Here is a 25,198-nt window from a genome sequence, read left to right on the forward strand (position 1 = left end):
ATAGGTAAAAGTGTTAGTGATTGATGAAATCAATTAATAAGCAAGACAGGTACAACAACATAATCAGTTGGAAAAAGTGGAGAGACATAATAACCCTAGAAATGTATTTTCCAGGGGCACCTGGGTGGCTTGGTGGTTGAGCATCTGCCTCGCTGCAGGGAGCCTGCTTCTCCCTTTGCCAATGTCTCTGCCTTTCTCTGTGTATCTCATGAATAAATAAATAAAATCTTAAAAAAAGAAATATATTTTCCCGTGTGTGTATGTTTATGTTTGTTCTCTCTTTTACACACAGACATACACAATAATGGCCCAACAGCAGCAGCAACAGAAGTAACACTTTTGCATGCCATCAATTTCCAAAAGCATTTCTGTGCCCAGACTTTGGTCTCTACTAAAAGAACTTACAAGGAGAGTAGTTGATACATGTTTTGGGAAAGGAAAAAAATCAGATACATCTAATAAATAAATCCTTTTTTTACAAACAAAAAAGCTTTCAAGAATGTCAGTGCCAGTATTAACAGGATGCAAAGTCAACTTTCAGGGGCTCTTGCTACCAAACTGTGACTTTTTGACACATATATTATGATTAATTGAAACTGATTTAATCTGTAAAGGGCCATGAGTACACAATAGTATCTCAAATTCTTTCAAAATGTAATTACAACCAAAAAAGAGCAAATGCCATAGGATATTGAAATTTTCCTGTTTTTATATAGGAAACTCTCAAATGTTCATGGGCATTTTTTTCTTTTTTTTAATTTTATTTTTTTAATTTTAATTTTAATTCTTTATTTTTATAAATTTATTTTTATGGGTTTTTTCATTTTAAGTCAATGTTTATAAAGTATAGATAATGTATTTATTTCTATTGGAGGGTAAGCAGGAAAGAATGCATGAGAAACAATGAGTAAACTATATGTGTTTCCAGAAAAGAGGTACCACACCAATGGGTACTGCATATAGTTGTAAGCTGTCTGAGCTGTTTCCAAACCATACAAACTGATGCTGGGGATATATTAATCCATAGGAAGTGCTTCTTTCTAATTCATAAACAGGAGCCATCCAGTTGCCTTGTGGCCACAACTCACATTTTCTTAAAGAGGCCAACTTTTTTCCTAATTCACACATAGACCATCATCCATATATATCTAGTAAAACAGAGTAGCACCAATGGTCAAACATAATAATAATCAGGCAGAAATAGGTCCAACAAGGTTTTGCAGGATGGCTAAAATTATAGTGAAAAGAAGAGAACTACCTAGGAAGACTCAATGTCTAATCTTCTAGGAAATGAATTATTTAGAAAGTCCTACTAATTATAATAAAATACAAATAAACAATAAACTTTAATAGTACTAACAAACTAGTAAGTATAGCAAAAATACGGGATAATAGGTACTACCAACACGCAAAAATTAAGAAATGTTTATTCTTGTTAAAGACAAGTTAAACAAAAAATTAACACTCCATGACAGATAACCAGAAATGACATGAAATAACAAACAAAACATTATTATTAAAAGGATTTTAGCCAATGTCTCATAGTTAAGATTGAACTATGTCCTACAAGACCCCAAAGAACCAATTATTGATGACCCATACTCTGTTACCTCAGCTTTTCCAAGATGATATTTCTCGTTTCCTCTCAATTGAGATTATTTAGATCCTAAGAAAATGTAAAAATAATAAAATTACTGAAATTGTAGTAATATATCAAGAGAAGTGTAACACCTTAAAAAGGAAAAATGTAAGGGTAGAAATAAAGAATAAATAAACCCTGGTATTCATATTTTAGAATAGGCTTAAATGTAAGACCATGAATATATCTGTAATCATTGCATTTGTGTAGGTTTCAAATGCTATTCACGCTGACTGAAGTGTTTACAAAAAATTCATGTTAAATTTTCAATTACAGTTTAAAACTTTTAGGAAATTTAATTCTTCAATTGATAAGGAATATTCAGATTATCAATAAAATCAATTTTAAAAGTAAAGGATCTAAACCCTAAAAACTATAGAAAACTTTTGAAAGAAATAGAGGAAGACACAAAGAGATGGAAAAATATTCCATGCTCATGGATTGGCAGAATTAATATTGTGAAAATGTCAATGTTACCCAGGGCAATTTACACGTTTAATGCAATCCCTATCAAAATACCATGGACTTTCTTCAGAGAGTTGGATCAAATTATTTTAGATTTGTGTGGAATCAGAAAAGACCCCGCATAGCCAGGGGAATTTTAAAAAAGAAAACCATATCTGGGGGCATCACAATGCCAGATTTCAGGTTGTACTACAAAGCTGTGGTCAACAAGACAGTGTGGTACTGGCACAAAAACAGACACTTAGATCAATGGAACAGAACAGAGAACCCAGAAGTGGACCCTCAACTTTATGGTCAACTAATATTCGATAAAGGAGGAAAGACTATCCATTGGAAGAAAGACAATCTCTTCAATAAATGGTGCTGGGAAATTGGACATCCACATTCAGAAGAATGAATCTAGACCACTCTCTTTCACCATACACAAAGATAAATTCAAAATGGATGAAAGATCTAAATGTGAGACAAGATTCCATCAAAATCCTAGAGGAAAACACAGGCAACACCCTTTTTGAACTTGGCCACAGTAACTTCTTGCAAGATACATCCACGAAGGCAAAAGAAACAAAAGCAAAAATGAACTATTGGGACTTCATCAAGATAAGAAGCTTTTGCACAGCAAAGGACACAGTCAACAAAACTAAAAGACAACCTACAGAATGGGAGAAGATATTTGCAAGTGACCTATCAGATAAAGGGCTAGTTTCCAAGATCTATAAAGAACTTATTAAACTCCACAGCAAAGACACAAACAATCCAATCATGAAATGGGCAAAAGACATGAAGAGAAATCTCACAGAGGAAGACATAGACATGCCCAACATGCATATGAGAAAATGCTCTGCATCACTTGCCATCAGGGAAATACAAATCAAAACCACAATGAGATACCACCTCACGCCAGTGAGAATGGGGAAAATTAACAAGGCAGGAAACCACAAATGTTGGAGAGGGTGCAGAGAAAAGGGAACACTCTTACACTGTTGGTGGGAATGTGAACTGGTGCAGCCACTCTGGAAAACTGTGTGGAGGTTCCTCAAAGAGTTAAAAAAACCTTCCCTACGACCCAGCAATTGCACTGTTGGGGATTTACCCCAAAGATTCAGATGCAGTGAAATGCCGAGACACCTGCACCCCGATGTTTATAGCAGCAATGTCCACAATAGCCACACTGTGGAAGGAGCCTCGATGTCCATCGAAAGATGAATGGATAAAGAAGATGTGGTTTATGTATACAATGGAATATTACTCAGCCATTAGAAACGACAAATACCCACCATTTGCTTCAACGTGGATGGAACTGGAGGGTATTATGCTGAGTGAAGTAAGTCAATCGGAGAAGGACAAACATTATATGTTCTCATTTATTTGGGGAATATAAATAATAGTGAAAGGGAATATAAGGGAAGGGGGAAGAAATGTGTGGGAAATATCAGAAAGGGAGACAGAACATAAAGACTCCTAACTCTGGGAAACGAACTAGGGGTGGTGGAAGGGGAGGAGGGTGGGCGGTGGGGGTGAATGTGTGACGGGTACTGAGGGGGCACTTGACGGGATGAGCACTGGGTGTTATTCTGTATGTTGGTAAATTGAACACCAATAAAAAATAAATTTATTATAAAAAAATAATAATCCTGGAATCCTGGAATGGAGTCCTGCATCAGGCTCCCTGCAAGGGAGCTCCCTGCAGGGGCTCCCTGCAGCTTCCCCCTCTGCCTATGTCTCTGCCCCTCTCTGTGTGTTACTCATGAATAAATAAAATATTTTAAAAAGTTATGATTAGCTATTTGAATTTAATAAAATCGAGCAGTAAACAAAACACAAGTAGTAGCAAGTATTTCTCTTCATACACAAAACGCACTGAATGCTAAAGAAACATGAAAGATTTTACTATTTTAACACTATTTTCATTAGTTTCTCTTTCCAGCAATCAGATTGACTTTTCAAGCTCCTTCTCACTGTTGAAGACCTTCTCACTTTTCTCACATGAACCAATATCAACAGGTCAATTTTGGGCATTTTTAAGTTTAAAGTAGCTGGGCTTGTTCAAATGGCAAATTGTAGGAGTCTATTGAAATAAATCATTGCCATTTGACCTACCAATTTATCTTTGCTACACTTTACTTCAGTCTCTTCATGTATAAAATGAGATAATAAAAAAACTCTACCTGGAGATCCCTGGGTGGCTCAGTGGTTTAGTGCCTGTCTTTGGCCCAGGGCACTATCCTGGATCGAGTCCCACGTTAGGCTCCCGGCATGGAGTCTGCTTCTCCCTCTGCCTGTGTCTCTGCCTCTCTCTCTCTATGTCTATCATAAATAAATAAAATCTTAAAAAATAAATAAAAAGAAACTCTACCTGAACAAGTTATTGAGAATATAAAATAAAGCAATGTATGTCATTAATGAATGTATAATGTAATATGAAGATCTAGTTTTAATATTTGATACGTAAGAAGTTCCATAAATACATGCTTTTATTTATGGGAGGAGCAAGATGGCGGAAGAGTATGTTATTATTTTTAAGGGGAACATGTCTTCTAAACATGAATATATAAAACAGAAATCATATTGGAAAACAAATAGAATTTAGTTGAATGACTATTCATGGAATGCTTACTTAATTCGGCAATCATGAGATTGGGTTCTAACTCCTAGTTGGGGAGCTGCAATCTGAGCTCAAAATACCTCAATCTAACAAAACTTTAAGTCTTTATTTCAAAGTTTTGAGAGTTCTGAACTTGTGGGAGCAAAGCACATCTTTATTTGGAATACTTTAAAAATTATTTATTTATTCATTCATGAGAGACATGGAGAGAGAGGCAGAGACACAGGCAGAAGGAGAAGCAGGCTTCATGCGGGGAGCCCGACACTGGACTCAATCCCAGGACTCCAGGATCACGCCCTGGGCTGAAGGCAGACGCTAAACCGCTGAGCCACTGAGGCTGCCTGGAATACTATTTTTCCAAAGTATTATGAGACACTTTGAAAGTCAATAACCTCTTGTTTATTTTCACTTACTGCTTGTTTTTCTTTCCAAGGGTTCAACCTCAGGTGCCTGGGAAGGGGAAGAGAACTTTCTACAAGACAAAATAAAACATAAAAAAAATGAAAGCCTTGTCAAGACAGTTACATCCTCTGATGAGTTTCACACAGATTAATGCAAAGAAGCTGTTCTTCTACAATAAGGATTAAGTGACTTGTCAAAAACATACAGACTACAGAGAGATTAGGGTCAGCTTGTTTTACACAATCTCAGCTGTTTTCTGTTATTCTGAAAAGGACAAGTCACACCAGCATATGTATATTTTTTAAACATATATTATAGCCAGGTCAATACAGCACAATGGTTTCATAAACTTTGGTAACCCTCTTCTCTTTGCTCCAAACATATAAGAAATAATGAATAAAATTACATAGAGAGACAGACCATAAAAGATAGTCAAGATCAAACATAAGAAAAATATCTCATTAGACCAGAAATACAAAATAATGAGTTGAACTGAAGCCACTGGCTTGTTGGACTTTGGATTATCAATTGGGAAATGGAAGTCAAGCATTTGGTTTTTCTGGAGGAAACAAGACCTAAAGTCAAGGACCAGGGGGACACCTGGGTGGCTCAGTGGTCGAGTGTCCACCTTTAGCTCGGGTCATGATGCTGGGGTCCTGGGATCAAGTCCCACATCAGGCTCCCCACAGGGAGCCTGCTTCTCCCTCTAGCTCTGTCTCTGCCTCTCGCTGTGTGTATCTCATGAATAAATAAATAAAATATTTTTAAAAATCTTAAAGAAAAAAGTCAAGGACTAGGGCAGGGCTACCTCTGCTTGTAAAAGGAAGCTGAAAAACATAGCTGCCAAACCCTGGCAAGCTGCAGGTCAGAGAAAGAAGAATATCACATAAAATCTTGCAACCAGATGCCAGGTCACACTATTCACTATCTATGGTAAATGGTTCTATTGAATCTCCTTGGATTTGTGGTATCCTCGGTAATGTCACACAGTAGTAACTCAAAATTGCCATTCTGAGATCTAATAATAAATCGAGGCCTAGAGTACTGGGAGGAAACAACTCAAAAACTTCTTGATAGGGATGGGTAAGCTTAGGCTCATGAAGAGAGGTAGTTGAGATGCAGGGAACAGAAATCTTTCATTTAAATTAAGCTGAAAACTAAAATCTTAAAATACATGAAGAAATTTAATAACTAGAACAATTAACAACCAAACGATTAATCCACTCCAGACAGTAATAATATTATGGAATTACCTGGAAAATAAAATGTTTAGGATACTCAAACAGATAAAGAGTTAACATATTAAAAAATGTAGATAATGAGGGGCACCTGGTTGGCTCAGTTGGTTGAGTATCGACTCTTGATTTCAGCTCAGATCATGATCTCAGGGTCATGAAATGGAGCCCTGAGTGGGGCTCTGAGCTAGGTGTGGAATATGCTTAAGATTCTCTCCTTCTGTCTCCTTTGCCCCTCCCTGCCATGTCCCCCATCAAATATGAGCGTGCTCTCTCTCTCACTCTCTCTCTAAAAAATTATACACACACACACACACACACACACACACACACACACAATGAAAAAAACTGGTAGAGTTAAGGGACACCTGGGTGGCTCAGTGGTTGAGCATCTGCCTTCGACTCAGGGTGTGATCCCAGGGTCCGGTGATCAAGTTCCCCATAGGGCTCCTCACAGGGAGCCTGTTTCTCCCTCTGCCTGTGTCTCTGCCTCTCTCTGTGTGTCTCTCATGAATAAATAAAATCTTAAAAAAAAGAACTGGCAGAGATGAAAAAGAAACTATATGCCACTGAGATGATCAAGCTTTGTTACATAGCTAGACTTCAGAAGTGTGTGTGCCTAGCTATAAAAAAGAGAATTAATTCCCACTACCCTGCAGCAGTGAGAAAGTCATAGATATTGATGCTCAAACATGCTGTGTTGGAAGCAGGTTAACTACTGAAGCTAAGACTTTAATTGGTAAAGCCAGAGGGAAGACATAGAACCCCTGGTTCACTTACAAAGTAACAATGACAATGGAGAGTATAGCCCAAATAGAGTCAAATCTAGATGGAAAATTTGGAGATGTAGATTAATATGATGTTTCATTCTTTGAAGTAATCCTAACTGTTCATTGTGACATACAGTGAGATGGTTGAGCGGTCAGCTCTGCCTCAAAGGGTGCTGAGAGCTCCTTCCAGGAAGTTTACCAGAAGGTTCTAAAGCATTATCAAAGGTTTTTTTAAATTAAGAAATAATTTACATACATTGAAATGCATAGAAAATACATATTCAATTTGATGAATTTTGACAATTGTATACAGCCATGTAACCACCATCCAAAATAAGATGTGGAACATTTCTATCACCAAGAGGGTCTTCTCATTCCCTTTCCAGTCCATCTTTACTTACCCTTGCAACTACTTTCTGTCTTCTACATCATAAATTACTTGTGCCTGTACTTGTACTTTATGTAAAAAGAACTATATAATAATGGTGGTAGTAGTAGTAGTAGTAGTAGTAGTAGTAGTAGTAGTAGTGATTGGCGCATCTGGGTGACTCAGTCAATTAAGTGTCCTCCTTCGGCTCAGGTCATGATTCCAGGGTCCTGGGATGGAGCCCCACATAGGGCTTCCTGCTCAGCAGGGAGTCTGTTTGTCCCTCTCCTTCTTGAGTTTTCTCTCTCTCTCAAATAAATAAAAATAGTAATAAAAATAATAAAGCAATAATCTTAAGAGCTACTATTAAAAAGCTTCCTTCTAAAGGAAGGTCAACTAGATTGGAAGCAGGCAATAATGGATGCTAGAAATATTTACACACACTGAAGTAAAACTGTCAATCTGGATCTTTGTACCCAACTAATCAAGTATGAGGGCAAAATAAAGACATTTTCAGTCTTTAGTCAGAGTTATTCACCTACATCATGTCATTACAAACACATATAAGCCATGTATTTTAGCAATAAGAGAAGTGAAGCCAGAGGAAAAATATAGGGAATAAAAGGGAACCAATGATGATCAAAGCAACTGATAAACGGCTTAATATGACTGTAATATTATAACTGATTTTTGTATTTCAAAAGGAAAACTAAAATTCTATATAAAAACAAGAAGAGGTACAGTGGGTAGTTCAAGCATACTAAAGCTTTGCTCCAGTTAAGAGGACAGAAATACTGAATGACTGCAGACTTTCTTAGAACATTTTATAGATATATGTATATATCTAAAATATTTAAGGACAAACAGTAAGAATATAAATATAATATATAGCATTCAAATCAGCATAACAATGTGACAAAGCCAGAAAGCTGATGTTAACCAAAGACAAACAAAAAAGAGTAGAAATGAGTTAAAATATAACAATAAGCTTAATAATTTTAAACAAATTGACCCCACCTAACAAAGATTGTCATAATAGTTTTCTTTTGTAATCCAGTTATATACTATTTATAAGAACTATACCTAAAACAAAACCACACGAAAATATTAAAGCATAACCAAATATATAATGCAAAAATAACAAAGTTGGTCTGGCAAAATTAATATTAGGGAAAACAGAATTAAAGGAATAGAAAGCATCAATAATAGAAATACTCCATAATCATAAAAGAAACAATGCACATTGACTTGGATGCATGTCACAATGTGTTAGCACAACAAATGGAGCAAAAACTGACAGAATCACAAGGAAACACATAAATACACAAGCAAGACAGAGAATTATACTACCCTCCGTCATAAATAGATGAGGAAGAAAAATAATGACAAAAGCTTTGAAAAATAAAAGCATAGAAGATAAGTCTATATAGAGAAATATGACTCTTCACCCAAAAAATAGAAAATATACATTCATGTCAAGAATTTAAGAAATTCACCACACAGTCGGTCACAAAGAAGTTTCAAAAATTTCAAATAATCTATCTCATATAGACCCTTTCTCTGACCACAGTGCCATTAACCATGAAATATAGGAAAATAATAAAGTAGAACATTGCTTAGAAACTTCAAAATAGCTCCTTACAATCTCATTGGTTAAATAAGAGTTCAAAATGAAAATTACAACATATTCAAACCCAAACAGCAACAGAAACAATATATTCTGAAACTTGTGAAATATACTAAAGCAGTATTTAGGATGGAATTTATAGCCATAAATGAACAATTTTGTTGACAGGTAAAACATAGATTTTTTTTCCACAAATGAAAATAGAAAAACCAACAAAATGAATAAATCTTATTAAAAGACATAAGATAAAATCAAGAGATAGATATACCATATTTACATATTGGATGGTTCAGTATTATACAAATTTTAATATTCTGCAATTTACTCTTAAACTCATTGCCATTCCACTCAAATCCCCAAAGGATTGTTTAAAAAAAACTTTTCAAGTTGATTTTCATATTAAAGGGAGGAGCAAAAGGCCTAGAATACCTAAGGCACAATAAGGAAAATAAAGTGAGGAGTTTGCCTTACCAGTCACCAAGACTTACTGTAAAGCTACAGTAAATTAAGACTGTTATTAAAAGAGGTAAGACAAAAAGGCCCAAGAACTTAAGAATCCAGAAACAAACCTCATCATCATTCTCTAGTCTTTTTTTCCTTAGTACTTATCATTCCTTAGAATGCTATATAATTCTATTATTTATCTTATTTATTGTCTGCCTTCCCAGGTCAATAAAGACAGATTTTGTTGTCTGTGTTTGTTTATGTTTTCAATGAAGAGTGCCTAGAAGAGTGCAGGGCTTAAAGCAGATGAGCAATAAACATCAGCTGAATGAAACAAGAAAAACCTAAATGTGAAAATCAAAACTCAAAATCTTAAAAAAAGACAATCCAGGTGAATAAGTATGTTTATGTACTTGGAGTGAGGAAGAATTTCTTAGAAATACAAACAACAGGGGTGCTTGTGTGGCTCAGTCAGTAAAGTGCCTTTGCCTCCGACATGATCTCAAGGTTCTGGGATAGAGTTCTGCATCAGGCTCCCTGCTCAGCAGGGAGTCAGTCTGCTTGCTCCTCTCCCTCTGCCCCTCACCCCTGTTAATGCTCTCTCTCTTACACTCTGCTCTCTCTCAAATAAATAAATAAAATCTTGTAAAAAAGGAAATACAAAACACATTACAAAAAATTTTAAACTCATGAATACACCTACGTCATTATAAACAAAGGTTAAGCTTCACTAGTAATCAGAGAAATGCAAATTAAAACAAAAATAAGGGATCCCTGGGTGGCGCAGCGGTTTAGCGCCTGTCTTTGGCCCAGGGCGCGATCCTGGAGACCCGGGATCGAATCCCACATCGGGCTCCCGGTGCATGGAGCCTGCTCCTCCCTCTGCCTGTGTCTCTGCCTCTCTCTCTCTCTCTGTGTGTGACTATCGTAAATAAAAAAAAAAATTAAAAAAAAAAAAATAAAACAAAAATAAGATGTTACAAACCATTAGATTAACAATACCTAGTAATTTTGAAGATAGTTGAAACTTACTACCTGAGAATTCTACTTTTTTGTTTGAAAGGTAAAACAAATGAAAACTGGGTAACAATCTAAATGTCCATAGTAGACTGAAAAAATATATATATTAGGGTATGATTATTATAATAGATTATTCTAATATTAGAATAATGTACCAAAGCTACAGAAGTCAATATGGCTTAATTTCAAAAGTATAATTTTAAATGAAAAAGGTGCAAATGAATATATACTTTATGCCATCATTTAAATGAAGTTTTAAAAGCTGCAACACAATGTCATTTTAAATATGTAGATTCAAAAATGTGTAGAGAAAGTTCAAAACTATGCAAAGGGAAAAAACAGAATTATTTTCTAAAAGAGATGAGTATATAAGGGAGTTTCAACTGTGTTTATAATGTGAGAAAAATGAATCAATAATGAGATGCCAATTTACACCCATCATTTTGGCAAAAATTAAGAAACAACATCAAGCTTTGATAAGAAGGGAGGAAACACTCTTATTCACTACTGGGAGTGTAAATTGATGCAGCTGTTTTAAAGGGCAATTTATCAGTGTTTATTAAAAGTCACAATCTGACTAGTCTAAGATTCAGCAATTTTTACTTCTACGTATGTATCCTAGAAAATACTTGTGTGCTTAAGGAAACATGTAAGAGGGTTCTCCTCATAATATTGCTTGGAACACCGAAATATAGCAAAATACTTATGAATATGGAAATAAGTAAACATAGTTACAAAAGGAATACCATGCAGCTTTCACAAAGGATACATTATTTGTAAAAAAGACTGGATGCAATACAGAATTGTTGGTGAAAAAAATTAAGTTGTATAAAGTTACGGTAAACTATGGTTAAACAGAAGGCTGACCGTAGTGAGAAGACTCAAGTGTGGGTAGTGGTGACTAAATGCTTACCTGTAGTGAGGAGGAGGACCCTGATGTAGCAAAGCCGATCATAACTGTGAAAAGAAGTACTTACTATGACGGCACTAACACGAAAATCCACCAATGCAAAAAACACACGCTCGTAAGGCGGAATTCTCCATGCGTCTTCCTGTATGATGAAGAATATGACGTGAGCAAACTGACCCATGGAAAAGAGAAACATCATGATGTGGGCAGGGCTAAATGAAGGCCTGCCAATAGAAATGAGACAGACCCTACGGTAGGCACTCTACCCAGCAGCCTACTTGAATGATAAAGAGGACCCTTATGTGGGGAAGGCTGTCCATAGACTGCCTATATATTAAAAGGAGAAACACCATTATTGTGGGGAGGCCCGATGAGAGGTCTTCTAATGGAAAAATAAGACCCTGGTGTCAGCAAGAATAAGCATAGGACTCTCCACGTAATAAGGAAGGCCCTGGTATGTACTGAGATGAATAGAGAGCTCCTGGTAGAGACAAATCCTGGTATAGGTATGCCAATAGAGGAGAACTTTTGTGTGAGGGAAACTGTCCAGATGCCTGCTTATACAGAAGAAAGAGACCCTAGTTTGGAAGGGTATAATTAGGAGCCTTCCAATAAAGAATAGAAGAAACCTTGGTGTGGGTGGGACTAACTAGAGGATGCCTGTGGTAACAGGAAGGATTCGATGTAGATGGGGCTGTCCAAAGACTTGCCTGTAATGATAAGGAGGAGGACTCTGCTGTGGTTGGAACTGGCAGAGGTGTTTGACTATATTGATGATCGGTATCCTGAAGTGGTTGAAGCATTAGGGGCCTGTTTGAAAAAAATGAGGAAAATCTCTATGTGGTGGAATAAAAATTGAAGCCTGATTGTAGTAATAAAGATAGACATGACCATGTAGAAGATTGCAGATGGAGAATTTAAAGCTTCTCTGGGGACTGGGTTTTAATAATGGAGTGGCAGCTTGCATCAGTTTCTATGTATAAAGCACCTCTGAAATGGATAAACCCAAGATCTGGCTGGGGAATTGTCTTCAAGTATATTAGGAAGACTTTGGTATTAGATTAATGCTGGTCTCATAGAATGAGATAGGGAGTGTGCATTTCTGTTCAATTTTTTGGAAGAGTTTGAGAATAATTGGTCTTAATTTTTCTTTAAATGTTTAGCAGAATTCTCCAGTGAACTGATCTGGTCCAAGGTTATTCTTGTGAGGGTGGTTTTTAAATTAATGATTCAAACTCCTTGCTATTATAGCTATGTTGAGATTTTCTATTTCTTCTCGGTCCAGTCTTGCTAGGTTATGTTTCTACATATTTGTCTATTTAATCTAGGTTATCCAATTTTTTGGCATGGAACTGTTTATAGTATCCTTTTATAGTCCTTTTTTTAAAAAAAAGATTTTACTTATTTATTCATGAGAGACACAGAGAGAGGCAGAGACATAGGCAGAAGGAGAAGCCGACTCCCCACAGGAAGCCCAATATGGGACTCGATCCCAGGACCCCGGGATCATGCCCTGAGCTGAAGGCAGACACTTAACCACTGAGCCATCCAGGCGTCCCTCAATTTGTTCTCTTAATTAAGAGTCTTTGTCATGGGGATTCCTGGGTGGCGCAGCGGTTTAGCGCCTGCCTTTGGCCCAGGGCGTGATCCTGGAGACCCGGGATCGAATCCCACATCGGGCTCCCGGTGCATGGAGCCTGCTTCTCCCTCTGCCTGTGTCTCTGCCTCTCTCTCTCTCTCTCTCTCTGTGTGACTATCATAAATAAATAAAAATTAAAAAAAAAAAGAGTCTTTGTCATGGATTGCCTCTCTCTCTCTTTCCCTCCCCTTTGTTTTGTTTCTTAAATTCTGCATATGAATAAAATCATATAATATTTGTCTTTTTCTTACCGATTTTGCTGATCATTACACTGTCTAGCTCCATCCATGCAAAAAGATAGATGAGGAATATTCCAGTGTGTGTGTGTGTGTGTGTGTGTGTGTGTGTATATATATATCACATTTTCCTTATCCATTCATCAGTCATTGGACACTTGGGCTGTTTCCATAAATTAGCTAATGTAGATAAGGCAGTTATAAACATTGGGGTGCGTCATCACTCTGTATTAGCATTTTTTTATTCTTTGGATAAACACATAGTAGTGCAATTGCTGGACCATAGAGTAGTTCTATTTTTAACTTTTTAAGGACTTCCATAGTGTTTTCCAGAGAGGCTTCAATGGTGCATTTTCACCAACAGTGCAAGATGATTCCCTTCACATCCTCGCCAACATCTGTTGTTTCTTGTGTTGTTGATTTTACCCATTCTGACAGGTGTGAGGTAATATCTCATTATAGTTTTGATTTCTATTTCCTTGATGATCAGTGATGTTGAGCATCTTTTCATGTGTCTGTTGGCCATCTAGATGTTTTCTTTGGAAGTGTCTATTCATGTCTTCTGCCCATGTTTTAATTGGATTAGATGTTTTCTCTTGTTTGAGTTTTATAAGTTCTTTTTTTTTCTTAATCTTTTGTATTTGTAATCTGCAAAGCAGTGTGCAAATACGGTAATAGCAAAAAAAAATTACAAACAAGTATATTAAAGTATTTATAACATCTTAAGGGGAGATTATCAGGATAATGAGTTAAATTATGGTTGCCAATGTGAACTGAATTAATACAACTGATATTAAACATTATTTCTAATAACATAAGTTGGCATTCCTAATATTAAACATTATTTCTAATATCATAAATTACATTACAGATAAGAATTATCACTGCTAAAGTTATAAATTGTATTAACTATATTATTAATAATAACTAATACTTACTGAGAGCTTACTAAGTATTAGATACCATGTGTTCTAAATGCCTGACATGTATTTATCACCAAATTCTCACATTGACTTTATGAAGTAGACCCAGATATTAACCCTGTTTTGCTGATATGGAAACTGAAATGCACAGATGTTGAAATGACTTCCCTAAGGAAACACAAATAGGGAGTTGCAGAAGTGGTAACTAGACCTAGTTCCAAGGCCCAAATCCTTAATCCCATGCTATAAATAATTTTTTCCAGACTTTTATAGTATCTCATTCTATTTGAGAATTTGTTGGAATTAGGCAAAGAATAGTGCAAAGGGTCTGAGAAGACCTAGCCTTTGTGAGGGTCCTTTGTTTTTGGTTTTGGTTTTTTGGTTTCTGTGGGGTTTTTTGTTTGTTTTGTGTGGTTTTTTTGTTTGTTTGTTTTTGGTTTAGAGTGGGGTTTGGAGAAGTCCAGACACTGGACAGAAGGTCACACATCATTAAGCATATGCCTGGGACTTGGGCTTGCAGTCCCATGTTTAGCAAGGCAACAGGTAGGGGGTGATGTTAAGCTCATATTTGTGGGGGGATCTTTGAACCAGCAGGACTGAGATAAAAGTGACAGGAGGATTTAATGAACAATTGGAATTTCATCAGTTCTTTATAGATTTTGATTACTAACCCTTTATCAAATATGTCATTTGCAAATATCTTCTCCTATTCCATAGATTGCCTTTTAGTTGTGTTGATTGTTTCCTTTGCTGTGCAGAAGCTTGTCATTTTGATGAATCCTCAGTGGTTTATTTTTGCTTTTATTTTTCTTGCCTCAGGTGACATATCTAGAAAGAAGTTGGCATGGCGATGTCAAAGGGGTTACTGCCTGTGTTCTTCTGTAGGATTTTTATGGTTTCATGTCACACATTTGGGTCTTTTATCCATTTTTAATTTATTTTTGTATATCATATAAGAAAGTGATCCAGTTTCATTCTTTTGCATGTGGGATGTCCAGTTTTCCCAATCCCCTTTGTTGAAAAGACTGTCTTTTTTTCCATTGGATATTCTCTCATGCTTTGTTGAAGACTAATTGACGTGTAGTTGTGGATTTGTTTCTGGGCTTTCTATTCTGTTCTATTATCTATTTGTTTATTTTTGTGCCAGTACGTTACTGTTTTGATCACTACACCTTTGTAGTATACTTTGAAGTCTGGAATTGTGATGCCTCCAGCTTTTCTTTTCTTTTTAAGGTTACTTTGGCTATTCAGGGTTTGTGTGGTTCCATACCAAATTTAGGATTTTTTTTCTAGCTCTGTGAAAAAGGCTGTTGATATTTTGATAGGGATTACATTAAATGTGTAGATTGTTTGGGGTGGTGTAGACATTTTAAAAATATTTGTTCTTCAGATCCATAAGCATGGAATTTCTTTCTATTTCTTTGTGTCATCTTCAAATTCTTTCATTAGGGTTTTAAAATATTCACCGTACAGTGTTTCAACTCTTTGGTTATGTTTATGCCTAGGTAGCTTATGGTTTTTGGTGCAATTATAAATGGGATTCCTTACTTTCTCTTTCTGCTGTTTCATTATTGGTATATAGAGATAAAACAGATGTCTATACACTGATTTTGTATCCTGCAACTTTAATGAATTCTTGTATCAGTTCCAGCACTCTTTTGGTGATATCCTTCAGGTTTTTGCATACACTATCATGTCATCTGCAAATAGTGAAAGTTTTTCTTCTTCCTTGCTGATTTTGATGCTTTTTATTGTCTGATTACTGTGGCTGGTACTTCCAGTACTGTTTTAAAGAACAGTGGTTACAGAGGACATCCTTGTCTTGTTCCTGACCATAGAGGAAAGCTTTATGGTTTTCTCCATTGATGATGATATTAGCTGTGGGTTCTTCCTACGTGATCTTTATGATGTTGAGCTATGTTCCCTCGAAACCTACCCTGTTGAGGGTTTTCATCATGAATATATATTGTACTTTGTCAAATGCTTTTTCTGCATCTATTGAAAAGATCATATGGTTTTTATCCTTTCTTTTATTAATGTGGTGTATCATGTTGATTAATTTGGGAATATTGAACCAAAATTACAATCCAGGAATAAATCCCACTTGATTATGATGAATTATTTTTAATGTATTGTTAGATTTGTTATGCTAGTAATTTTTTGACTATTTTTGAATCCATGTTCATCAGGGATATTAGCTTGTATTTCTCTCTTTCTCTCTCTCTCTGTCTCTGTCTCTGTCTCTCTCTGTCTCTGTCTCTCTCTGCAGTGCTCTTATCTGTTTTTGGTATTGGGGTAATGCTGGCATCATAGAATGAATGTGAAAGTTTTCCTTCCTTTTCTATTTGTTGGAATGGTTTGAGAAGAATAGGTATTAACTCTTCTTTAAATGTTTAGTAGAATATGCCAGTGAAACCATCTATCCCTGGACTTTTATTTATTAGGGGTTTTTTGATTGGTGATTCAGTTTCTTTGCTGGTTATCAGTCTGTTCAAGTTTTCTATTACTTCCTATTTCATTTTTGATAGTTCATATGTTTCTAGGAATTTATTAATTTCTTCCAGGTTGTCCAATTTGTTGGCATATAATTTTTCAGAATAGTCTCATAATTGTACTGCTGTGCTGTTGGTTGTTATTTCTCCTCTCTCATTTGTGATCTTATTTATTGGGGTTCCTTGTCTTCTTGAAAAGTCTGGCTAGAGTTTTTATCAATATTATTAATATTTTTCAAAGAACCAACTCTTGGTTTCATTGATATCTTCTATTATTTTTTTAGTTTCTATGTCATTTACAAATTCTGCTCTAATATTTATTATTTCCCTCCTTCTGCTGGCTGTATGCTTCATTTGTTGTTTTTTTCTAGTTCTTTTTAGGTGTAAGGTTAGATCATTAATTTGAGATTTCTTTTCCTGTTTAAAGTATGTCTGTACTGCTATTTACTTCCCGTGCAGGACCACTTTTTATGCATTCCCAAAAGTTTTGCTGTGGGCATCGGTTTCCGCTGCTCTTCTGGGGGAAGGGCCTTTACCACACTTGGACTGAAGAAGCTGGATGCCATTTTCTCATTTTTCAAAAATTAGATTCTTTCTTGCTGAGTTTTGGGATCCTTTATATATTCTGTATATTAGATCATTTTCTAATATATGACATACAAAGATTTTCTCCCATTATGTGGCTTATATTTTAAATTTATTGACAAGATATTCTCTTGTACAGAGTTGCAAATTTTGAAGAGACCAAATTTTCCCATTTTTTCCTTTGTAGCTTATGCTTTTAGTGTCATATCTAAGAATACATTGCTAAATACAAAGTTATAAATATTTACCCATATATTTTTTTAAGAGTTACATAATTTACTGGGAGAAGATAGTGGAGTAGTAGGAAAAGCCTAGGCTTGCCTAATCCCATGAACACAACTAGATAACTATCAAATCATTTTACACACCCCAGAAATCAACCTGAAGACTGACAGAACAAACTCCACAACTAAAGGGAGAGAAGATACATCAAAGAAGGTAGGAAATGCAGAGACATGGTTTGGAGGAGAAATGGATCACATCTTCTGTGGAAGGGATGAATCCAAGGAGGTAGATAAAAGGGAGACAGAAAGGAGCACACAGGGAAATCCACAAGGAAAATGCTTCCTCAAGCCATTGGCTGGGAAAAAGAGATGGGATGATTTTCATGGATTCTTGCAATCAGTGGGGCTTAAAGCCAGTTCTAAAGGTTGGAAAGCTGTAAGTGTGATATATATATATAATATATATCTATAATATATAATATATAATATATATATAGTAATATTCCATTGTCTGTGTGTGTGTGTGTGTGTGTGTATCACATCTTCTTTTTCCATTCATCTTACGTTGGACATGGAGGCTCCTTCCACAGTTTGGCTATTTTTTTAATAATAAATTTATTTTTTATTGGTGTTCAATTTGCCAACATACAGAATAACACCCAGTGATAATCCCGTCAAGTGCCCCCTCAGTGCCCGTCACCCATTCACCCCCACCCCCCGCCCTCCTCCCCTTCCACCACCCCTAGTTGGTTTCTCAGAGTTAGGAGTCTTCATGTTCTGTCTCCCTTTCTGATATATCCTACCCATTTCTTCTCCCTTCCCTTCTATTCCCTTTCACTATTATTTATATTCCCCAAATGAATGAGACCATATAATGTTTCTCCTTCTCCGATTGACTTATTTCACTCAGCATAATACCCTCCAGTTCCATCCACGTTGAAGCAAATGGTGGGTATTTGTTATTTCTAATGGCTGAGTAATATTCCATTGTATACATAAACCACATCTTCTTTATCCATTTATCTTTCTTTTTTTTTTTTTTGTTTTTTCCATTTATCTTTCAATGGACACCGAGGCTCCTTCCACAGTTTGGCTATTGTGGACATTGCTGCTAGAAACATCGGGGTGCAGGTGTCCCGGTGTTTCATTGCATCTGTATCTTTGAGGTAAATCCCCAGCAGTGCAATTGCTGGGTTGTAAGGCAGGTCTATTTTTAACTCTTTGAGGAACCTCCACACAGTTTTCCAGAGTGGCTGCACCAGTTCACATTCCCACCAACAGTGCAAGAGAGTTCCCCTTTCTCCACATCCTCTCCAACATTTGTTGTTTCCTGTCTTGTTGATTTTCCCCATTCTCACTCGTGTGAGGTGGTATCTCATTGTGGTTTTGATTTGTATTTCCCTGATGGCCAGTGATGTGGAGCATTTTCTCATGTGCTTGTTGGCCATGTCTATGTCTTCCTCTGTGAGATTTCTGTTCATGTCTTTTGCCCATTTCATGATTGGATTGTTTGTTTCTTTGCTGTTGAGTTGAATAAGTTCTTTATAGATCTTGGATGCTAGCCCTTTATCTGATAGGTCATTTGCAAATATGTTCTTCCATTCTGTAGGTTGTCTTGTAGTTTTTTTGACTGTTTCTTTTGCAGTGCAGAAGCATTTTATCTTGATGAAGTCCCAATAATTCATTTTTGTTTTTGTTTCCCTTGCCTTCATAGATGTATCTTGCCAGAAGTTGCTGTGGCCAAGGTCAAAAAGGGTGTTGCCTGTGTTCTCCTCTAGGATTTTGATGGATTCTTGTCTCACATTTAGATCTTTCATCCATTTTGAGTTTATCTTTGTGTATGGAATAAGAGACTGGTCTAGTTTCATTCCTCTACACATGGCTGTCCAATTTTCCCAGCCCCATTTATTGAAGAGATTGTCTTTTTTCTCATGGATAGTCTTTCTTGCTTTGTCTAATATTAGTTGACCGTAGAGTTGAGGGCCAATTTCTGGGTTCTCTATTCTGTACCATTGATCTATGTGTCTGTTTTTGTGCCGGGACCACACTGACTTGATGATCACAGCTTTGGAGTACAACTTGAAATCTGGCAAAAAGCATAATATACCTAGGAATAAACCTAACCAAAGAGTTTAAGGATCTATACCCTAAAAACTACAGAACACTTCTGAAAGAAATCGTGGAAGACACAAAGAGATGGAAAAATATTCCATGCTCATGGATTGGAAGAGTTAATATTGTGAAAATGTCAATGCTGCCCAGGGAAATTTACATATTCAATGCATTCCCTATCAAAATACCATGGACTTTCTTGAGAGAGTTGGAACAAATAATCTTACGATTTGTGTAGAATCAGAAAAGACCCTGAATAGCCAGGGGAATTTTGAAAACAAAAACCAGAGCCAGTGGCATCAGAATGCTGGAACTTCCTTTTCAATCAAGCTTCCCTCAGGCTCAGCACAGTGGGCCCCTACCCCAGAAGACCAGCAGAAGTCCCCTTTCATATCAATTCTCTCAACCCAAATTTTTCTGCAGGGTTTCGCTTCTAGTGGAAGTAGCATCAGGTCTAAGTTAACAAACAGACGAGGGCACAACTAGTTAAAACTCACCACATTCTGCCCAAGGACAATACAAGAGTCTCATTTTAGAACTAAAGACACCTGTGAGTTGAATTTGAGGTTATGGAGAAATATTTACCATGCAAATACATAGCAAAAGAAAGCCAGAGTAGCAATACTTATGTTGAAAAAAAAAACCTAGGCTTTAAAACAAAGACTGTAACAAGAGACAAAAAAAAGAGCACTATATAATAATAAAGGGGACAATCCAATAAGATGATCCTGCAACTGTAAATATCCATGCACCTAAATATATAAAACAATAACAAACATAAAGAAACTCATTGATAACAATACAATAATAGTAAGAGACTTTAATACCCTACTTACATCAATAAACAGATAATCTAAACAAAATCAATAAGGAAACAATGGCTTTGTATGACACACTGGGCCAGATGGACTTAACAGATATATTCAGAACCTTCCATTCTGAAATAGCAGAATACACATTCTTTTCATGATACATTCTTTTGAATAGATCACATATTAGGTCACAAATCGGGCCTCAAAAGACATGAACAGAAATTTCACAGAGGAGGACATAGACATGGCCAACAAGCACATGAGAAAATGCTCCGTATCACTTGCCATCAGGGAAGTACAAATCAAAACCACAATGAGATACCACCTCACACCAGTGAGAATGGGGAAAATTAACAAGACAGGAAACAACAAATGTTGGAGAGGATGTGGAGAAAGGGGAACCCTCTTACACTATTGGTGGAAATGTGAACTGGTATAGCCACTCTAGAAAACTGTGTGGAGGTTCCTCAAAGAGTTAAAAATGGATCTGCCCTATGACCCAGCAATTGCACTCCTGGGGATTTACCCCAAAGATACAGATGCAGTGAAAAGGCAGGACACCTGCACCCCAATGTTTATAGCAGCAATGTCCACAATAGCCAAATTGTGGAAGGAGCCTTGGTGTGCATCGAAAGATTAATGGATAAAGAAGATGTGGTAATTGTACACAATGGAATATTACTGATCCATTAGAAACGACAAATACCCACTATTTGCTTCGATGTGGATGGAACTGGAAGGTATTATGCTGAGTGAAGTAAGTCAATCGGAGAAGGGCAAACATTATATGGTCTCAATCATTTGGGGAATATAAAAAATACTAACGGGGAATACAGGGGAAAGGAGAGAAAATGAGTGGGAAATATCAGTGATGGTGACAGAACGTGAGAGACTCCTAACTCTGGGAAACAAACAAGGGGAAATGGAAAGGGAGGTGGGCGGGGGGGATGGGGTGACTGGGTGACGGGCTTTAAGGAGGACACTTGATGAGATGAGCACTGAGTGTTATGCTATATGTTGGCAAATCGAACTCCAATAAAAAAAAATATACAAAAAAAAAAAACCCAACAACAAACCGGGCCTCAACAAATACAAAAAGATTGAAATCATACCATGCATATTGTCTGACCAAAATTCTATGAAACTAGTATTCAAGCATAAGAAAAAATTTGGAAAGACCACAAATACATGGAGGTTAAACAACATGATACTAAACAATGAATGGGTCAACTAGAAAATGAAAGAAAAAACTTAAAAAAAAAATACATGGAAGCAAGTGAAAATGCAAACACAATGGTCTAAAATCTTTGTCATGTAGCACAACTGGCCTAAGAGGGAAGTATATAGCAATACATGTCTACTTTAAGCATCAAGAAAATCTCAAAACGAAACAAAACAAACAAAAAACCCCAACCTAACCTTTACCACTAAAGGAGCTAAAAAAGAACAATGAAGCCTAAAGCAGACATAGGAAGGAAATAATAAAAATTAGATCAGAAATAAATGATATAGAAACTAAAAAAATATTAATGGAACAGATCACTGAAACTAGGAGCTGGTTCTTTGAAAAAATGAATAAAATTGGCAAACTGCCAGCCAGACTTATCAAAAAGGAAAGAGAAAGGACCCAAATTAAAAACAAATCACAAGTGAGAGACGAGAAATAACCAACACCAGAGGAATAGAAACACTTATAAGAGAATATTATGAAAAAGTATATGCCTAAAATTGGACAAACTGGAAGAAATGGACAAATTCCTAGAAACATATAAACTACCAGAACTGAAATAGGAAGAAATAGAAAAGTTGAACAGACCAATAATCAGCCAAAAAATTGAATCAGTACTAAAAAATCTCCCAACAATCAAAAGTCCAGGGCCAGATTGCTTCACAGTCAGATTCTACAAAATATTTAAGGAAGTCTTAATACCTATTATTCTCAAGCTATTGTAAAAAATAAAAAGAAAGGAAAACTTCTGAATTTATTCCATGAGGCCAACATTATCTTGATTCCAAAACCAGGTTAAGACTCCACTAAAAAAGAGAACTACAGGCCAATATCCTTGATGAACACGGACACAAAAATTCTCAACAAAATTCTAGCAAACTGAATCCAACAGTACATTTAAAGAATTATTCACCATGATCAAGTGAGATTGATTCCTGGGTTGCAAGTGTGGTTCAATATTCTCAAATCAATCAATGTGATATACCACATTTATAAAAGAAAGTATAAGAATCATATTATTCTTTCAGTAGTTGCAGGAAAAACACTTGACAAAGTATAACATCCATTCATGATAAAAACTTTTAGCAAAGTAGAGTTAGAGGAAACATACTTCAACACAATAAAGGCCGTATACCCAAAACCCTAATATCATCCTCAATGGAGAACAACTGAGAGCTTGTCCTTTGTGATCAGGGACAAGACAGGGATATTCACTCTCACCATTGTTATTTAACATGTACTAGAAGTCCTAGCCACAGTTTTCAGACAACACAAAGAAATAAAAGGCATCCAAATTGGCAAGGGACTTTCACTGTTTGCAGATGACAAGAGAATATATATATAGAAAACTTGAAAGACTCCACCAAAAACTTGCTAGAACTGATACATGAATCCAGTAAAGTTGCAGAATACAAAATGAATGTACAGAAATCTGTTGCATTTCTGTACACCAATAATGAAACACCAGAAAGAGAAAATAAGGAATCAATCCCATGTACACTTGCACAAAAAAGAAGATACCTAGGCATAATCCTAATCAAAGAGGTGAAAGGTCAGTCTTCTTAAAACTATAAAACACTGATGAAAACATTGAAGATGACACAAAGAAATGGAAAGACATTACATACTCTTGGATCAGAATAAAAATTATTAAAATGTGTATACAACCCAAAGCAATTTACATATTTATTGTAATTACTATCAAAATATCAACACAATTTTTCACAGAGAAAAAAATTCCTACATTACCTCTCACTTGTCAGAATGGCTAAAATCAACAATAGGTGATGAGATTTGTGGAGAAAAAAGGAATACTCATGCACTGTCGGGAATGTAAACTGATGCAGCCACTGTGGAAAACAGTATGGAGGTTTCTCAGACAGTAAAAATAGAACTATCCTATGATCATGGAATCAAACTACTGAGTATTTACCCATAGGGTGTGAAAACACTAATTCAAAGAGATACATGCATCCTGAAATTTACAAAAGCATTATTTACAATAGCCAAATTATGGAAGCAGCCGAAGTAACCATCAATTGATGAATGGATAAAGAAGAATTAGTATATATACACAATGGAATATTACTCAGCCATAGAAAAGAATGGAATCTTTCCATTTGCAAGGACATGGATGGAGCTAGAGATATAATGCTAAGTGAAATATGTTAGAGAAAGACTGATACCATATGATTTCACTCATATGTAGAATTTAAGAATCAAATGAGTAAAGGGAAAAAAGAGAAAAAGAGACAAATCAAGAAACAGACTGAAGAAAAAAAGATGGTTATCAAAGGGGAGGTTAGTGGGGGGCTGATTTAAATAGTAATGATGATTAAGGACTGCAGTTGTCCTGATGAGTACTGGATGATGTATGGAATTGTTGAATAGCTATATTGTACATCGGAAGTCAATTTAACACTGTATTTTTGCTAACTGGAATGAAAGTAAAAACTTAAAAATAATGAAAACATGCACTGTAGTATGTATACATAATTGAATAATTTATAATATGTAAGAAAGAACACATTCAATACATAGCTTAAAGGCATTTTATAATATAGGAGAAAGAAATGTCATGTGAGCATATTTATGAAATTATTTAAGGTATATTTTTAAAGGTAGTTTTATTGATTTGGGTGGGTACAATAACTAGAACAGGAACTCTCATTCAAGGCAGTAAAAGTTCTGAGGGCTAGGGAGGTTAGGTGCATTGTAGTTCTATATTAGATATGCAAGCCAAGAGAGTCTATTAAACATAGTAAAATTCAAAGACCTAGAACAATCTCAACGTTTGTAATGCAGACAGGTCCAAGAGTTGGTAATCAGTGAGAGATGGTAGTGTGAGTAAGAGAAGGTCAGTTAAAAGTGAGAATGGCCTGAGGCAGTTGCTGAGAAGAAATTTGGGTGTTTATAGCTCACCTTTACTAGTTTCTGAATTAGTGAATGTGTTTTTGTCTTGCAAGGCTATTTTACAGGGACTGAGGAAGGGTGAAGTGTAAACTGCCACATCTCCCATTTCTCTGTGGCCTTTATTTAGTGATTGTATGTTATGTTCCAATTTTATTCAGTCAAAGGCCCTGATGTATTCTGGGATGCATTTCAGCTGGAGACAGGATTTCCTGACTGTTCTTGTCTTTGCTTTTCCCAGGCATCAGGTAAACAGTCTCCTTGGTGCCAGGACCAGTTTTTCCCATGCATAATTTAGCCTAAGGTTTCCCACCACAAAATTTTAAATTAGTTACATAAGATATATATGGATTATTGTCATTATAAAGATTAAGGGACCCTGTCTTAGCCTCCCTTGCCTATTACACATAGTTGGCCTATTATGTAGAAATAGCCTCACTCCTCGATGCTACTTTGGGAGCCACAACTGTGATTAATGTCTCAGCTGAGCACAGACAAGTGTCTGAATTAAATTGTTTCTGTTCACACCTCAGTTACTTCCAACTAAGGCTGA

The 25,198-nt window shown here is 36.1% G+C and overlaps 1 long non-coding RNA gene across 1 annotated transcript; it reads right to left on the minus strand.

Annotated features, from left to right (window-relative positions):
* Positions 1-1,609: 1,609 nt before the first annotated feature.
* LOC144308117 (uncharacterized) lies at positions 1,610-11,621 on the minus strand. Its single transcript, XR_013374750.1, has 3 exons — positions 11,488-11,621; positions 5,119-5,181; positions 1,610-1,666 (listed from the first exon to the last, which is right to left on the minus strand). It is a non-coding gene; the product is annotated as an uncharacterized LOC144308117 (long non-coding RNA).
* Between the last annotated feature and the right edge of the window lie 13,577 nt (positions 11,622-25,198).

The sequence above is a fragment of the Canis aureus genome, chromosome X (assembly GCF_053574225.1).
Source record: "Canis aureus isolate CA01 chromosome X, VMU_Caureus_v.1.0, whole genome shotgun sequence".
NCBI lineage: Eukaryota > Metazoa > Chordata > Mammalia > Carnivora > Canidae > Canis > Canis aureus.